Source organism: Oryctolagus cuniculus, chromosome 3 (assembly GCF_051225735.1).
Source record: "Oryctolagus cuniculus isolate XC-2025 breed Fujian yellow rabbit chromosome 3, ASM5122573v1, whole genome shotgun sequence".
In the NCBI taxonomy this organism is placed as follows: domain Eukaryota; kingdom Metazoa; phylum Chordata; class Mammalia; order Lagomorpha; family Leporidae; genus Oryctolagus; species Oryctolagus cuniculus.
In genome coordinates this window covers 3,574,099-3,590,866 of record NC_142869.1, presented here as the reverse complement: position 1 = coordinate 3,590,866, position 16,768 = coordinate 3,574,099, and the positions used below count along the sequence as shown (strand labels likewise).

At 60.1% G+C, this 16,768-nt stretch overlaps 1 long non-coding RNA gene across 3 annotated transcripts; it reads left to right on the top strand.

Annotated features, from left to right (window-relative positions):
- Positions 1-9,634: 9,634 nt before the first annotated feature.
- LOC138849143 (uncharacterized) lies at positions 9,635-16,279 on the top strand. Of its 3 annotated transcripts, XR_016231336.1 has the most exons (4): positions 9,635-9,910; positions 14,702-15,284; positions 15,838-16,017; positions 16,111-16,279. It is a non-coding gene; the product is annotated as an uncharacterized LOC138849143 (long non-coding RNA). The 3 variants fall into 3 exon arrangements; XR_011387545.2 differs by lacking the exon at positions 9,635-9,910 and having other exon boundaries at positions 10,129-15,284; XR_016231335.1 differs by lacking the exon at positions 9,635-9,910 and having other exon boundaries at positions 10,133-15,233.
- The last annotated feature ends 489 nt before the right edge of the window (positions 16,280-16,768 follow it).

Sequence of the window (16,768 nt, the reverse complement as noted above, 5' to 3'; positions counted from 1 at the left end):
TGGCAGATGCTGCATTGCATTGTGGGAAACTCCCATTATGTCCTGGGTACTTCCCGGCCCCTGAGAAGTCACGGAGCCAAGCAGCTCTCCTGGTCTCCTGGTTAGAATGTGGGCTCAGCTGCCCAAGAGCCCAAGAGGCGAGTTTTTCCTCCGAGTCTGAGCTTTCCAGAGGCAGACAGAACAGAAGGGTCAGTGGCAGGGCAAACCCCTCGGAGACCCGCCCTGTGGGTGCGCCTCTTGGAAAACCCCGTCCCAGGAGAGACCTTGATGGCACAATCGTGTCTTTCACGGGGTGGAACAGCCGGCTGGAGGGGAAAGTCATCTCACAGGAGCGGCTCACGCGGCACTGGGCGCGCAAAGCCAAGCGGCGGCTCCGCAGTGTCTTACCTGTGCTGCGGAGTGGCAGCCCTTCCTTGGGGGAGGAGGGAGTGTTTGTTTATCCCTGCCTCAGGCAGCATCCAGGCGGACACTTTGAGTGCATTTCCAACCCAACCCAAGAAACGTACTCAACATAGCGTGGGACCAGCAAGTCAGAGGGGCCATCTGTGGTGTGTGTGGACCCTTTCCAGCCCACCCCAGGAGGGGCCTGGGGTCGTGGATGGGGATGGATGCACCAGGGGCGTCTGTGCATGGGAGGCCCCTGCAGGCGGCTCCATCAAGGTGCCCTGAGCAGAGGGAACCCCGGGCGGAGCAGCTGGGCCGTGTCCGGTCTCCCAGGGTGAAGCCATCGCGGAACCCAGGGAGGCTCACATGGGGGTGTTGCTCCCCCTGCATCTCGTCATGACGAGGGCCGCGGTTGCCAGCGTCCGAGAGAAGTTTCTCGATTCCGTAACCAGTGCCCTGTTCTGGTGGACCTGGCCATGAAGCCCCAGAGACAAGGAGGCTGGGCTCCTCCCAACTGATGGGTATCCAGGGTGGCTGAACTTGGCTGCACCAAGGAATCTGCTGTCGAAGGGAGTAAGCCACGTTCGAGAGGCCGCGCTCCGTGCCCAGGGCCAGTGGCAGGGCTGTGACCGGGCAGCAGCACCTGGCGCAGTGCACGGAGGACTTCCTGGTACGGGAGCCCCAGGGTGCACCGACAGTGCTTTGCCTGTGTGCATTATTTTCCCTACCCAGGTGCCTCGGGGCTTTACGAGGGAGGCAGCCAGGACGGGGATTCAGGATCTGGGGTTCAGGACCAGGGGTTCGGGCCAGGGTGGGTTTCCTCCTCCCTCCACTCTGACTTGGGGAAAGTTATTTACGTCCCAGAGCTTTGGCGGCTGCGTTTGAGAAATGGGGATCCCCGCGGTATCTTCCGCGTGGGCTAAATCAGGGACGGTGCTGAAGCAGACAGCGCAATCCCGGCTGAGCAGACACATTCCAGACAGGGCACGCCTTAGCAGCAACACTCGTGTCCCTCTGGGCTTCCGTAGCGCTTGAACACCTCCCCAACCCGCCAGCCAGACAGTGAGCTGACTATCCCCACCCCACGTGGGCCTGGCTCTGTGTCAGCTCCTCGCCGCGTACTTGTTGAACAAACAAGTGCACAAACGTCAGAGCTCCCCCCGTAAGCCCCAAGCTCCCCCCCCCCCCGTGTTCTCTGGCCTTTACAGGAGCAGGAACGCAATGGATTGAAACAGGTTTAATCAGGAATCATCACAGAGCCGAGCCGGGCGTCTCCCATCACCCATCTAGCCAGGAGGTGGCCTTGGAGCATCGTCCCACATCAGCGGACTCCCGCTCTGAGTCCCGGAGGCTGCGATGCTGAAGAGGATGTGGCTATATGGTTTTTCTTAATTTCTGTCTCTATAGGGTTTTCCTTAAAGGTAGTATTATCAGGGCCGGTGCCGCGGCTCACTAGGCTGATCCTCCACCTAGGGCGCCGGCACACCGGGTTCTAGTCCCGGTCAGGGCGCCGGATTCTGTCCCGGTTGCCCCTCTTCCAGGCCAGCTCTCTGCTGTGGCCAGGGAGTGCAGTGGAGGATGGCCCAAGTGCTTGGGCCCTGCACCCCATGGGAGACCAGGAGAAGCACCTGGCTCCTGGCTTCAGATCAACGCGGTGCACCGGCCGCGGCGGCCATTGGAGGGTGAACCAACGGCAAAGGAAGCCCTTTCTCTCTGTCTCTCTCTCTCACTGTCCACTCTGCCTGTCAAAAAAAAAAAAAAAAAAAAATCAAGGTAGTATCAGGCCCACAGAGCAGAAAAAGAAACAAGCAGCTGCCGCGTCGGTACTCACACGTAGGTGCTCCGGGCAGTTCTGGCTCCAGCCAGCAGAGTTTTGGCAGCTCCAGCAATGCCACGAGAGCGGCCCCTGGGAACAGCTGACTGACAGCTCTGAATCGGAACCGCAGAGCAGGTGGATCAGGAGCCACTTCCCCAGGCTGCGTCCAGAGGAGGAGATCACTCTGCGCAGCCTCCACGTCAGGAACCCCCAGTTTTGGAGGCAGCCAGTTCGGCTGACCAGAGTGAGGCGTGGCCCTGGCAGAGACCCAGATCCGGTTTGCAAAAGAATTTGCCGGTTTCTTTTCTCTTCTCTAAGCGTTGGGTTTGGGTGTGAGTCCTCGAGTCACGGCTTTCAAGAGCCGACACACCTGCTGAGATATGGATTTGTTTTACTGAGTTCTCCCGAGCCAGAAGTCAGCCAGAGGGCAAGGGAGGTTGGCTGCCAGGAGCTTGCTGAAATAGAAAGTGGAGCCTTGGGGGTCCAGGCTAAATGAGCGAGAGCGGAAAGGCAGGCTTAGAGCTGAGCAGAATGTACCGGCGCCTCCGCCTCGAGTGGCTTTCGCCTCCTTCCTCCATCACCGCTACACCTGACCCGAGACCATCAGCCCAACATGGTGAGGCTGAGCGTCCGTCATTCTTCCGGACAGTCTGTGAAAGCAGAATGGATCGCCCGATGCACGGCCAGCTTTTCCTTGTAAGCTGGATCCTGGCTGGACGGGGAGCAGTCTCGTAAGGTGGAAAACCCAAACAATGGGGCCGGGGTTGGCGCTGAATCCTGAACCAGACGCAGCTTTCAGGGGCGGTCAGACAGGGCTGTACGGCTTTGTGAAGACCCTTCACAGAGCAGACCAAGCTTACCGTACTTTAAAATTTGTTTGTGAATTTATTTGAAAGATGCACACACATGCACGCATCCATACACTCGGGGATGCAGCTCCTCTGCGCTGGGTCACCCCGCGAACATCCACAATGGCTGGGCCTTGGGAGGGGCTGGAGCTGGGAGCCTCCCGCAAGCCATCACCGCTGCCTCCCAGGGAGTGCCTGAGCAGGAAACTGGAGGCAGGGGCTGCAGCCTGGAGTTGAACCCAGGCACTCCGATGCGGGATGTGCGCATCTGAACCACTGTATCCCACACCCACTCCACCTGCTGGGTTTCTGCTTTTCTAAAACGCAATCATTTCTGTAATGCGCTCTCTCCTTGGTCCAGGGCCTACATTTGGTACTTGATGTAGAAAACGCACGCCGATTTTAATACCAGCTAACAGCGTCTTCTCTGTATGTTTCTCTGGGGTCAGAGACTCAATCGATCACGTTCTAAGGGGCAGGTACCTTCAGCAGCTCTGACTCCAGGGTCTAGCCCGGTGCCTGGTGACGCGGGGCCTACGCGAGGCTCCTTAGCGGCATAGGCGAGTGAGCGGGAGCAGAAACGGCTGCTCTCTCTGCCCCCACCCCCCCAGCTGGGGAACAGCAGACAGAGTGGACCCACTGGGCTCTAATTCAGCTCTAAGGAAGTGGCCGAGGCTGACGGGAGAAAACCACCAGGTCGGTTCTGGCACTGGGCTCTGCGTGACCTCTGCTCCCCTCCTCTGCATATCCCCAGCACCGGGGTGGACAGACAGATGGGTTCTTCCCCGATCCCACCAGTTCCGGTCTGTGTGTCCGGGGTCTCAGGACCCCAGCCCCAGACTCCCCACAACCGGTGGGACACAACCCGGTGCTGAGAGCAAGGCTGCGGCCCCAGCCAGCTGCCTTCCCCTGCCTGCCAGCGGCGGCTGCTGTCTCTGTCCAGCACATCTGGGGCGGGGATGGTGGCAGGGCCCGGGCTCGGGCGGCCGGATTAAAGTTCTCACTCTGGACAAGGACCGGCCTCTCTGAGCCTCTGTCCTTTAGAATGTGGACTTGGTCCTGGTGTGTGTTCAAGGTGCTGTGCAAATTTGTGCCCCCGCCACGCAGCGTGGTGAGTGCCTTCCCGTCGTCCCCGGCTCCCCGGCTGCCCTGGCCGGCTCCTCCTTCCAGCTCTGCCCCGGGGTTGGCCAGGCCGGGGAAGGACAGTGCAGAGGGCGTGGAGAAAGCTTTGACCACAGGCCCCGCGATGGAAGCAAAGCCGGCCGATTTCCCCATGACTGGACGCCGACCCCTGGGCCGCAGGCTTCCAGTCAGCCAAGGCAGGGCGCTCCCCGCAGGGCCATTCTTCCCACGTGGGTCTGCCGGAGCTCCCGGTGCTCACGGTTCCCGGGGACATTCAGGGCCCTCGGCGACTCGCTTCCAAAACCTCACCCTGCAGTCGTACACGTGCTATTTCAGGAATTCACATATTGCTAAGAACTGGTAACTGTGGAAAAAAGACAAAACGCACTCGTGACTCCACCTACAGTGACTCGCGCACGTAGCCCTCCGTCTTCGCCAGGCTCTGAGTGACCTGGGGTCAGGCCTCACTCCCTGAGGTCCATTAGCTCAGCTTCGCTGGAACAGCCAAGGGATGGTGGGGTTCCAGTCGGCTTTATCAGCCCCCGGGGGCTGCCTGGAGGAGGGGAGTTCCTGCAGGACCAGGATCAGAACGGACTCCACATGCTCTGCACACGGCGTTCTGGGCTGACCGTCCCCGAGCAGCGAGCCGTCCCTGGCCGCCTGGGTGCTTTGCTGCTGGCTCAGCAAATACTTGGAGCTTGGAGCTTGTCCTGGGCCGGCCACGCTCCATCGGCTCCTCTCCCTCCCTGGCTCTGGGCAGCGGGCGGTGGGAGCTGCGGGCACTGTGCTGCTCAGCGGGGTGCTGCCGCGTTGGGTGCCTGCAGTGCGTCTTCGACTTGGGGTATTTTCTGCTTGCAACGGATCCGTCAGGATGCAGCCCTGTGGCAAGTCGGGGGGCGTGTGTGCTTTTCACCCAGAGGGAGCAGGGGAAGGCAGAGGAACCAACGAGCAGGAAGCCACGTCTCCATCATCGTGGCTCGGGCCCGCCACACAGTGGAGTGGACGCGTGAGCCCTGTGCCCCCCCCCCCCCCCAGCACCAGCTGATCCACGTGTGCACGTTCAGGGAACGCCGGCAAATTTGGCCGAGACCTACCACATCAATCCTCGGGGCAGGCTGGGTTTTGAAAGCAACTCTCTGTGGGTTCCTTTAGTGAAAACCAAACACCATCAATCGTGCCAAGACACACAAGCGACAGCCCCGGGGAAGCCAGTCTCTGCTCTAATTACCTGCTGCGCACGGTGGCTGGCGGTGGGGGCCGGGCGTGGCCAGATATGCACACAGTCCAGGTCATCACTGCTAACCCCACGGTCACAGCGCCCCACGCCCCGGGCTCAGGCCACGGCGTGACATCACTCAGCACGAACAACAGTGGAAGTTTCCACACCAACCTCGGCCTGGCTCCTCCCACAGCCCCTGCCACCCCAGGACAAGGTGATCTGCACTCGACATAGGATGTCAAAGGCTTTTCCCCCCACCGGGGATGAAGCTCAGAGCCAAAGTGACATCTGCTTGTCTAGCTCTGAGCCCACAAAGGATGTTAACTATGTAACAAATCCTCACCGGCCTGGTGCAGACGTTGTAACAGATTTGTAGCTGCAGGAACCAAATGCCGGCTCCGATGTCTTTACTAAGAGCGACCTCGAGTGACCTCATGTTTGGCCGGAGAGAGCTACTGCCTCTTGGTCACCTGCGGGCCCTTCCGAGAATGTCACCGGGGAATGCTCATTTCGCCAAGACCCGCAGAGGAAAGCCCAACTTTGGAAACTTTGAAGGAAAAAGGTTGGTTTTCAAAATGCCCCAAGGACATCGTCATGACTGTGTTGGAATGGAAACTCCCACTTCTGAAATGACAGCTCTCTCCGCCTGACCTTCTCGTCAGTTAGGTTTGAGTGCATGGGGCAAATTTGCACGCAGAGCACAAAGGGGTTAGACACGAAAACCCCACGGCCAGCATGGTCACCTCCACCTCGGCCTCGGCGGGCCCAGCTCCCGCGCCCGCCAGAGAGCACAGGGGGCCAGAGCAAAGGGTTAACCTGCATTTCCTTGTCAGTCCAGGAAGACCATGGTGCAAGGTAGGTTTCATTAATCCCGTCAGTTTCATCGCTGGGACACACAGGGCAGGCCGGCTCCCTGGCAGCGGGCGATGTCCGAGGATCAGGGGTCCGCGGCCCGGGGGGAGCAGAGCAACCGCACCTGCGCGTGAGCCCCGGCTCGCAGGCCCGGGCAGGGTTCCGGCGAGCACCAGCGTGCAGGTCTCCCCGTCGCTAGCGAGTGAGCACGTCCCAACCTCTGCTTTCCCTCTCTGATCATGATTCTTCCGTGGGATTGACTACAGGACAATTTCTCTTCTCGCCATCTGAACGGACACGCATGGTGGAGATTTCACAGCACTCGGAGGCGGGGCTGCCCTGACGTGTTTGTGTTATGTTCAGGGTCCGAGGTGTCTGAGGACCACGTGACACAACCCAGAGATGGGGATCTGGCTGGGCCCTGCAGCCTGGGCCCGGGGACCATGTCCCGGCTGCCTGCTGCGTGTCTTGGACGTGGGGAGCGTGACCTGGGGCAGTGGCCTGAGCATGGAGGACCACCAAGTTTCCAAGCGTGCATTTGTCGTGCAGAAAACCTGTGAGATTCTGTGGGTGAGCGAGCATGACCGAATCGTTTTCTCCAGGCACGCAGCTCCTCCCGGGGCTCCTTTGCGGGACAGCTGTGGCGCCACAAGCCCTGGGAGAGCGCGAATGGTGGTTTATGGAGTCTCACGAGCCAGCGGGCACCTTATCCCCGGAGAGATTTCTCTATAGCACGGGGGGCACTCAGCGATCTGATACAATGCCGGGAGCACCAGGCCTGCCGCTCTCCAGGATATCTGGGCAGCTTCAGGCAGCGTCGGTGGGCTGCTTGCTCACCGTAGAAGCACTGGATCCCCCGAGGGCGCGGGGACCCCTGTCCCGAGAGAGAAGCCCCATGTGCTAGGAGATGATCCGCCCGTGCCAGGTGCAGCCATCCCGGACAAACGCCCAGGGCCTCCCACCAGCTCCCGGGCGAGTGGCCCCTTTTCCTCTTGAGTTGTTCCGTTCAGTGACTGGAGATCAAACGCTTCTGGATGGTTCTCTTGCCCCAACGAGTCTCGTGTTTACTGCTTCTGACCTTGGTGGTCCTGGCTACCTGGTCTTGTCCCTGGCTCAACCTGGCCATGCTTTCCCTCACCAACATGGTAGCCAAGGACCGCTGTGGCTATTCAAACTTAAATCAAGGTTTTAAAGATGTATTTACTTATTTGAAAATCAGAGCTATGGAGAGGGGTATAGGAGGGGGAGAAGGAGAGGGAGAGGGAGGGGGGAGGGGAGGGGGAGGGGAGAGGAGAGGGAGGGGGAGAGGGAGAGAGAGATCTTGCATCTGCTGGTTCACTCCCCAGATGACTGCAACACCTGGGCCTGAGCCAGTCCAAAACCAGGAGCCAGGAGCTTCCTCCAAGTCTCCCACGTGGGTGCAGGGGCCCAAGCACTTGGGCCATCATTTGCTGCTTTCCCAGGCCACAGCAGGGAGCTGGATTGAAGTGGAGCAGCCGGGACTCCAACTGGTGTCCGTATGGGATGCTGGCACCACAGGCAGCGGTTTAACCCACTGCAACACAGCACCAGGCCCCTATCTTTCTTTTTAAAAAGATTCATTTATTTGAAAGGCAGAGAGAGCGAGAGAGAGAGAGAGAGAGATTGTCCGTCAGCTGGTTCATTCCCCAGATGATTGCGACAGTCACGTCTGGACCAGGTTGAAGCCAGGAGCAGCATCCAGGGCTCCATCCTGATCTCCCTCGTGGACGGCAGGGACCCAAGCATGTGGGCCACCATCCACTTCCTTCCCAGGCCCATTACCAGGGAGCTGGACAGGAAGTGGAGCAGCCAGGACTCAAACTGCTCTCCAATATGGGATGTCAGGGTCGTAAGCGGTGGCTTAAGCTGCTGTGCCACACTGCCGGCCCCTTCAATTTTCTCTTTAAAGGGCTCGTCTGCAAATACAGGTACATTCTGGGCTGCTAGGGCTTGGGGCTTCAGCATGTGAATTTGGGATGGGGGACAAAATTGAGCCACAGCAGCAGGTCTTCTAAGGGGCCACCCCGGAGGCGTGGCCCCTGCTCTGTGCATCTAGTCCAGCCCTCTCGTCTGAGACCTAGCTCCGGTTCCTGCCTCCGCTGTGGCAGCATTGTGGGGTTTTCTCAGGTGCCCCAGCAAATCCCCTGCCCCCTGCCTGTCCCCCTGTCCTGTGGCCATAATGGTGCCTCTGTCAGTCTCCAGCAGCCCGTGCAGGATTCTGGGAATCCGGAGGTTCTCCCTTCCCTTGTGGGTCTGGCCGTCCCGGGGCTCGATGCCCTCCGGCCTCTGCCTCTGCCGCTCTGCCTTGCTCAGGAGCTGGCTACGGGGACTACGGTGCTGGCCTGGGGGCTGGCCCCTTCTGCTCCGAGCCTCACCCTCCCCCGCCATGCCACCGGAGTGACCTCCCCAAACTGCAGATCTGAGCATTCCACGCCCACTGAAATCCTCAGGACGTCCCTTCGTGGGCAGGAACGAGCTCCAAGCCTTCATCCCCGTCTCTTCTGCCCCAGTGCCTGCTCACCCTGCTCCTCCCCGTGGGCGTCCGCTGTGCTCTTGAGCCTGTCCCCGGGGATCTGCAGCAGGCGCTGTGGCCCTCTCATGGGGTCAGCCCTCAGCAGGTGTGAGCAGGACCCACGAGCTTTGCCTCCACACCAGGGGCCTCCGTCCTCACCCTGAACGTCCTGGCCCTCAGCCCCATTGGTGGATGCTGGGTGGCGTCCCCGCTGCCTCCAGCCCCTGGAGGGGAGCTGCTCCTTTTGGGCCCCCTCTAGGGGTGGGCTAGGAGAGCAGGAGTGGACAGGTCTGGGCCACCCTTTCTGGGCCCGGCTGTGTAGGCCGGGCCTCCAGGGCCCCGGCTCTGTCTCTGTGCCCATGTCCTTTCTGCGATGGCCTCAGAGCATTGCCAGGCTTCCGGGCTGTGTCCTGACCAGCTCAGCCCTGTGTCCCTTCCCTGTCCAAATCCTAGCACACTGGTGAGTCCACTGTGGAGGCACCAGGGCACAAGGGACGGGTGGCATGTCAGGTGCATGGTGTCAGGAGCCCGGGGGAATCTTCTAGATGCAGCTCTGCTGTGTCTCAACTGTGGGCCTGTCTGGCCTGCTGGCTTGGCCCTGTTGACCTCCCCGGCGGGGCCGGGGTAACGGCGAGGAGAGGCCGGGTGTGGTGACCTGGAATGTGCATGACCCCTGAAGGATTGCCACATCTCCTGCATCACTTGTGAAAGCGAAGTTTGATGACAGCCATGTGGAAATTGGGTGAAATTACCAGGAAAACAGATTTGTTGCTGCAATAACATGTTTTTTCAAAGAAACCTCGTCTCTAGGGGTGGGGCCCGGTTGCTGACATTTGAATACCTTCACATTTCCAGGGAACACAGCCCTTTTTCCCCTATGTGACTAGGAGCTTAATAACGTTAGCATCTAACGAATTCCAGATGACAGACGTGGAATGCAGGGGCGGGACTGTTCCTACGTCCTCGGCTCGCTTGTCTTACCTGATACCTGTCCTGACGTTTTTGAAAGCTTACAGGAGCCAGCCTAGGACTGAACTTCTCCCGGACAGGTGTCCCTGACCACCCCCGCAACGCTCGGCAGGAGCTCCGGGCCTCCGGGAGCCCAGCACCCCGCCAGGGCTAAACCACCTTCGTGGGTTTGTTTTGTTCTTTTACATTTTGCTTTCTGGAGTCATCTCAAAGGATGCATTATCTCTGTTTCTCATCAAGTCCTGTGAGCAGGATCTCAGGTCTGCGCTGCGTGAGTCTGCCATGGTATCACATGGTTTTCTTTTCTTTTTCTTTTCTTTTCTTTTCTTTTTCTTTTTTTTTTTTTTTTGACAGGCAGAGTGGACAGTGAGAGAGAGAGAGACAGAGAGAAAGGTCTTCCTTTGCCGTTGGTTCACCCTCCAGTGGCCGCCGCGGCCGGCGCACCGCGCTGATCTGATGGGAGGAGCCAGGTGCTTCTCCTGGTCTCCCATGGGGTGCAGGGCCCAAGCACCTGGGCCATCCTCCACTGCACTCCCAGGCCACAGCAGAGAGCTGGCCTGGAAGAGGGGCAACCGGGACAGAACCCGGCACCCCAACCGGGACTAGAACCCGGTGTGCCGGCGCCGCAGGCAGAGGATTAGCCTAGTGAGCCGCGGCGCCGGCTCGCATGGTTTTCTATATATTGTGCACAACAGGACAGCTCGAGTATGGCCGGGCCCAGCGTAAGGTGGTCTGATGGGTACACAGGTGGGGACGTGAGCAGCGCGAGCTCGCGGGGGTGGGGGCCGTGAGCCTGGACAGAGGGCCCTGGGGGAGGCTCTCCCTCTGGGTTCCCACAGAGTTTGGGGGTGCCGTGGAGAGCAGCCTCAGTTTCCACATCTGTAATCAGGGTGGGCTGTGCTGGAGCAGGGCTGTGGCCCTGCAGTGCGTTTTGGATGCAGAACCTTTTCTCGAAGAGGATCAGATGCCCCAGACTGAGGACTGGGCGTCTCTGGTGAGGGGTGTCAGGGGAACGAGGGCTCCGGTTTCCCAGGCAACCCCAGGGCACGGCTGCAGCCAGTGAGTCGAGTCATCCGCACCACTGCTGGGCTGTCCGATGCTCGCTCAGCAGCAGCCCCGCCTTCTGACTGTGTTTCAGCCTGAAAACCACCCAGACTCCCTGTTGATATTTTTAAAGGTTTTGAAATACAGAGTTCCAGAGAGAAGGAGAGACAGACAGACTTTTCCATCCTCTGGTTCACTCCCCAGATGGCTGCAGCAGCCAGGGCTGGACCAGGCCAAAGCCAGGAGCCAGGAGCTCCCTCCATGGGGGCGGGGCCCATGCACTTGGGCCATCTTCTGATGCTGTCCCAGGCCATAGCAGGGAGCTGGGTTGGAAGTGGAGCAGCCGGGACTCGAATCAGAGCCCACATGGGATGCTGGCATGGCGGGTGGCAGCTTAGCCCACTACCCCACGGCGCCGGCCAGACGCGGGAAAAGCAAAAGCTATTGCGTCCAGGTCACTCACGGAGGGGATGATGCGGGCAGCAAGTGTTCTGCATTTTCCAAACTCATTTGCAGCCGTGTCTCTGACCGCGAGCTCCTCCCCGGTGCCTCGCGGCCGCTCGTCCAGGAAGCCGCGTCCAGGTCTCGTTGGCCACGAGGGAGTCCTTGCTGTTTATCACCTGCGGCAACACCAACAAGATTTTCCAGCCCAATGACAGAATCTGACGTTATCCACCACTTCTCCAGCGGAAGCAAAGCTGTGAGACGATCAGGAGGTTCAAAGGTGGTGGGGGCTGGGGCAGTGCATAGCAGGAAGAGCTATGGGCGCTCCACATGGGTGCTGTTTCATGTCCCGGCTGCTCCACTTCCAATCCAGCTCCCTGCTGATGTGCCTGGGAAAGCAGCAAGGATGACCCGACAGCCACCCACACGGGAGACCCAGCCGAAGCTCCTGGCTCCGGCCTGATCCAGCCCTGGCCATTGCGGCCATCGGGGGAGTGACTCCGGGGATAGGAGATTGTTCTCCCTCCTCCTCTCTCTGTTAACCCTTTCAGATAAATAAATCCTAAAAAAAAGTGAGGGGCCGGCGCTGTGGCATAGAGGGTGAAGCCACCACCTGCAGTGCCGGCAGCCCATATGGGCACTGGTTCAAGACCCGGCTGCTCCACTTCCGATCCAGCTCTCTGCTATGGCCTGGGAAAGCAGTAGAAGATGGCCCAATCCTTGGGACCTGCACCCACGTGGGAGACCTGGAAGGAGCTCCTGGCTCCTGGCTTTGGATTGGCACAGTTCCGACTGTTGCGATCAATTGGGGAGTGAACCTGCAGAAGGAAGAATCTCTCTCTCTCTCTCTCTGCCTCTCTGTAACTCCGCCTTTCAAAGGTGGAGGGGGCTGAAGTCAGACCGCCCCTCTGACGCAGGACCCAGCTCAGGGACGGCCCATTCCCGCTGCTCTGTGCTCCTGCTGCGTCCTGACACTTCACGGCTGTTTGCTCTGGTTTTGAAATGATCAAGCCTCGGATTAAATGTGTAACCCACGTCAGTCACGTTGCAGCAGAAGGGAAGGGATAAAGCTCAGTGCAGGGCGAAATCAAAGCTGCGCTCCATTTGTTGGTGGAGGACTGGATTTTCAAAACAAAACGAGGCTTTTAAATGACAGCCCCTTAGCGAGGGATGGCTGGGAGGGAGGCGGGCCTTGGGGTGGCCCGGAAAGCCGGGATAGGGGAGGAGACGCAGACACTGACTGATGGGGGGCTCCTTTCTGCACCCAGGCCATCAGGGCCCCCCGCATGCCAGACCTCACTCAGGGGCTCCTCCCCTGTGGCTCTCACCCTGTCTCGTGGCCACCGCCACCGCTGAGTCAGTGTCCTGTTCTGTGTCAGGCCAGCAAGGCTGGGGATGACGCCGCGGCCCGGGCGCGTGCGGCTCTCGGCTCCAGCCCTGGTCTTCCTCACAGCACAGCGCGACGTGGCTTTTGATGTGATCTGGGCCAGACTGGGAAGACGTGAGTTGTGACAGGCTGACGAAAGGGAAGACTTACGTCTTGCTTGTTGGTGGGCAGGCGCCCTCCTAACGCTCTCTGAACTGACACACGCAACACCGTGAGGACTGCACAGCAAGCCCACCCCGGGACAGCACCCACGCACCCACGTGGCTTCATTTGGAGAAGCGGGGAGGTGTGGGATCCAGGGCTGTTTAGGGACATGGGGGTCCGCTGTGTACCCCATCTACACCCACGGCCAGACTCAACGTTCTTGCAAGTAAAACAAACCGATGACCACCCACGGTCTTGAAGGGAGAGATTTAGAAGGAAGAGGCCAAGGTCGGAGTCCCTTCAGGTCCCCAGCAGCTGCAGTGGTAGCCCCTGGAAAGTGAAGCTCCCTGGTGTGTCAGGCGTGGACAGAGAGCGGCAGAGACACCTGCAGCCAGAGCGCCCCCCGGAGGGGAGCAGAGGCAAAAGCAGCCAATGCAATGTGCACCACCCAGAACAGACAGGCTCGGGTCCTGGAGCCGGCACGGGGGCTTTTCAATTACGAGATCCTTGCGTGTGTGTGTGCGTGTGTGCGTGTGTGTGTGTATGTGTGTGTGTGTGTCTGTGTGTATGTGTGGCCTGGCTGATTGGTGGCTGGCACCACCCTGGGGTGTGTGTGTGTGTGTGAGTGTGAGTGTATGTGTGTGTGGCGGGTGGGGGAGGCCCACAGCATTTGATTAAACACTGTCATGTTGACAGCGGGTCTCCGGCACACAGGAATAGCGCCCGTGATGTTCAGCCATACCTAGGAGCCTTTCCTAAGCCCCCCTCGCTAACGCTCGGTCGCGTGATGTAAGCTCAGTGGAATTACAGCTCCACAGCTCGGAATTACGTAACCGATTCCATTCAGCCTGAGCAACATCATCACTCAGTCCGAACCTCCTGGCTGTGCCTTGGTGGTGGACGACTCGAGTGAGCTAACCAGGCCCAAGTTTATTCTGCCGACAGTCGCAGCTGCCTGCAAGGGAGGCAGGGAGGCCGCACGGGGAAGCCGGACGTTCAGCGCAGCCCGAGTCAGAGGTGCTCTGAGGTTCTTCCTGCACCGGCTCAGTGTGGGATTGGAGCCTGCGGTGTAGACGGAGGACAGAGCAGGAGCACAGGTCCGTGGCTTCGCCGACGTCTCGGGTGGCCACAGCACTCGCTCATCTGCCGCGGTGCTGCCTTCCATGGAATCCAGCAGGTTCAGCTCCAAGTCCTCTGAGCAGTGCTCACAGAAGCCGCTGTGCAGGAAGTCCTCCCCTCTCCTCACAGGAAGTCCTCCCCCTCCTCACAGGAAGTCCTGTCTCCTCACAGGAAGTGCTCCCCTCTCCTCACAGGAAGTCCTCGCCTCTCCTCACAGGAAGTCCTCGCCTCTCCTCACAGGAAGTGCTCCCCTCTCCTCACAGGAAGTCCTCTGTTTCTCCTCACAGGAAGTCCTCTGTCTCCTCACAGGAAGTCCTCTCCTCTCCTCACAGGAAGTCCTCCCCTCTCCTCACAGGAAGTCCTCTGTTTCTCCTCACAGGAAGTCCTCTGTTTCTCCTCACAGGAAGTCCTCCCCCTCCTCACAGGAAGTCCTCTGTCTCTTCACAGGAAGTCCTCTGTCTCCTCACAGGAAGTCCTCCCCACTCCTTACAGGAAGTCCTCCCTTCTCCTCACAGGAAGTGCTCTCCTCCCCTCACAGGAAGTCCTCCCCTCTCCTCACAGGAAGTCCTCTGTCTCCTCACAGGAAGTCCTCTCCTCACAGGAAGTCCTCCGTCTCCTCACAGGAAGTCCTCTGTCTCCTCACAGGAAGTCCTCTCCTCACAGGAAGTCCTCCGTCTCCTCACAGGAAGTCCTCTGTCTCCTCACAGGAAGTCCTCCCCTCTCCTCACAGGAAGTCCTCCGTCTCCTCACAGAAAGTCCTCTCCTCTCCTCACAGGAAGTCCTCCCCTCTCCTCACAGGAAGTCCTCTGTTTCCTCACAGGAAGTCCTCTGAGCAGTGCTCTCAGAAGCCGCTGTGCAGCAGTGGTGGGGGCGGATCCCATGGACCATCTTGGCAGCACTCAGGAACCCGGAGCTGGGTAGTCTCTGAGAGTCGGCTGTGGGTTGTGCCTGCTGGGCACCCTTGCACCTGCTATGGGAAGGGTGTGAGGCGGGAGCTCGTTGCTACGCAACTGTCTGACCGTGACAGCCACATGCTGCGTCCCTCCGCACTGGACCGCGCGCTCCTCAAGTGCAGGAAGCCGACTTCCCCAACGTGGGATCGGCCAGGACCACTCACGGGTGGGCTGGCGTGCCCAGGAAGTGCCCGGGGCGTGGATGGATGGGACAGGCTGGCCCAGGTGTTTTGGAGGGCAGGAGGCTCACTGCACAGTCCTGCCTGGCTGCTCTCTCTCCTGAAATTCAGGGCTCTGTTGACCCTGGAGAAGGTTCACCGGGGACAACGGTGGCTTCAGCTGTGGACAGCCCCGTGCCGACGCTGGAGAACTGTCACCTTCCACTTCCCAGGAGCACAGGTTGGAAAGCGCTGGGAGTGCTGCCTGCTTGCTCTCCGGTTCCCCCTCAGGGTAGGTGGAGAGTCAGTGCCGGTCCCACATGGTGACCTGCACAGGGCTTGGGGGCAGGGGCTGAAACCTGGGAGTCGACCTTGACTTCCGTCTCCACCTATCCAGCTGCATCTAGAAGGCGCTGGCCTTCTTTCTCGCTCCCTGACTCCAGCCCCAGGCTCTGTAGGCAGGGGCCTCCCGGTCCACAGCTGCTCCACACCCTGCGGGCCACCAGACAACTGTCCTCACGCCTAAGCTTTCTGCAATGAAGCCCCGGCCCCCAGGCTCCCCGCCCCTCCCCCACCCCGAGTGTGCAGGGCAGGAAGTGGGAGTGTCCTGGTGTGAAGGGGCTGCTTTTCTCTGTGGGAGCACCCCCCCCCCCCCGGGCCGTGGACCCCAGGCTGCTTGTCAGGCCCTGAGCCCTGTCCAGCCTTGTCTGGCTCGGAGCGGTCCTGGCCAGCCTGGCCCACCGTGTCCCTGTGCAGCTCCGGTGGTGTCTCGCCCTCTGCCATTTTTCTTGTCGGGAGGCAGGAGGAAGGCGCGCAGTCAAGGACTCCCCTCCGTCTTGTTCCAGCTGGCTCAGTTAGCTCATCTGAACCAACAACACCGAGACCCGAAGGCAGCCACTCCCGCCCAGGGCCTCAGTGCCGGCCGAGGAATCCGGAGGCTCCAGGCTCCAAGGTCCCTGCGAGGAGCTTCCTACTGGGCGTTACCTCCCGAGGGACCCACACACCTGCACTGCGGGCAGGTGCAGGTGAGCCTACAGGCGGTGGCCGGGCACGCTGGGTGGGGTGCAGACGGGAAGCCGTGTGCTTCTCAGCCTTGTGCTGGGTATGCACCTGTCCAGGTTCCAACCCAGCTCCCTGCTGTGGCCTGGGAAAAGCAGTGGAAGACGGCCCAAGTCCCTGGGCCCCGCCACCCACATGGGAGACCCGGATGAAGCTCCTGGCTCCTGGCTGTGGCAGCCACTTGGGGAGTGAACCAGCAGATGGAAGACCTCTCTCCCTGTCTCTCTGTAACTCCTTCAAATAAATAATTTTTTTTTAAAAAAAGTAAAATCTTCCAGATTCTCCAGGTCGACCGTGCTGATCTGGGCCCTCAGACGAGCAGACAGGTGGCACAGGCACCACCCAGCTCCGCCGGTCCTCTGTCCTGGCACTCGCCCTTCATCAGGGGCCAAGAGCTGGGTCACCGTCACGTCCCCTCTGTCTCAGCGCCAGGGAGCCCGGGGCTGAGTTCTGTGCTGACTAAAGTCGTTCATCTCAGCTTCCCTTTTCTGCTGAAGTAGTTGTTCTTTGTTCTCGCTCCAGTGGTTTTGGGATTTATTGCACCTTTCTTAGCGTCAATTGCCCCAGACCTTCTCTGGAAATAGGCCACCTTCTCCCCAGTCCGCTGCGGGGGCTGCCTGTCACGGGGGAGCCGATCGTGCAGGGACGGATGACGCAGAGCCCGGGCCGCAGCGCAGAGGCTGACCCGGACCCGCCCTCACACCCACGAGCCTCCGT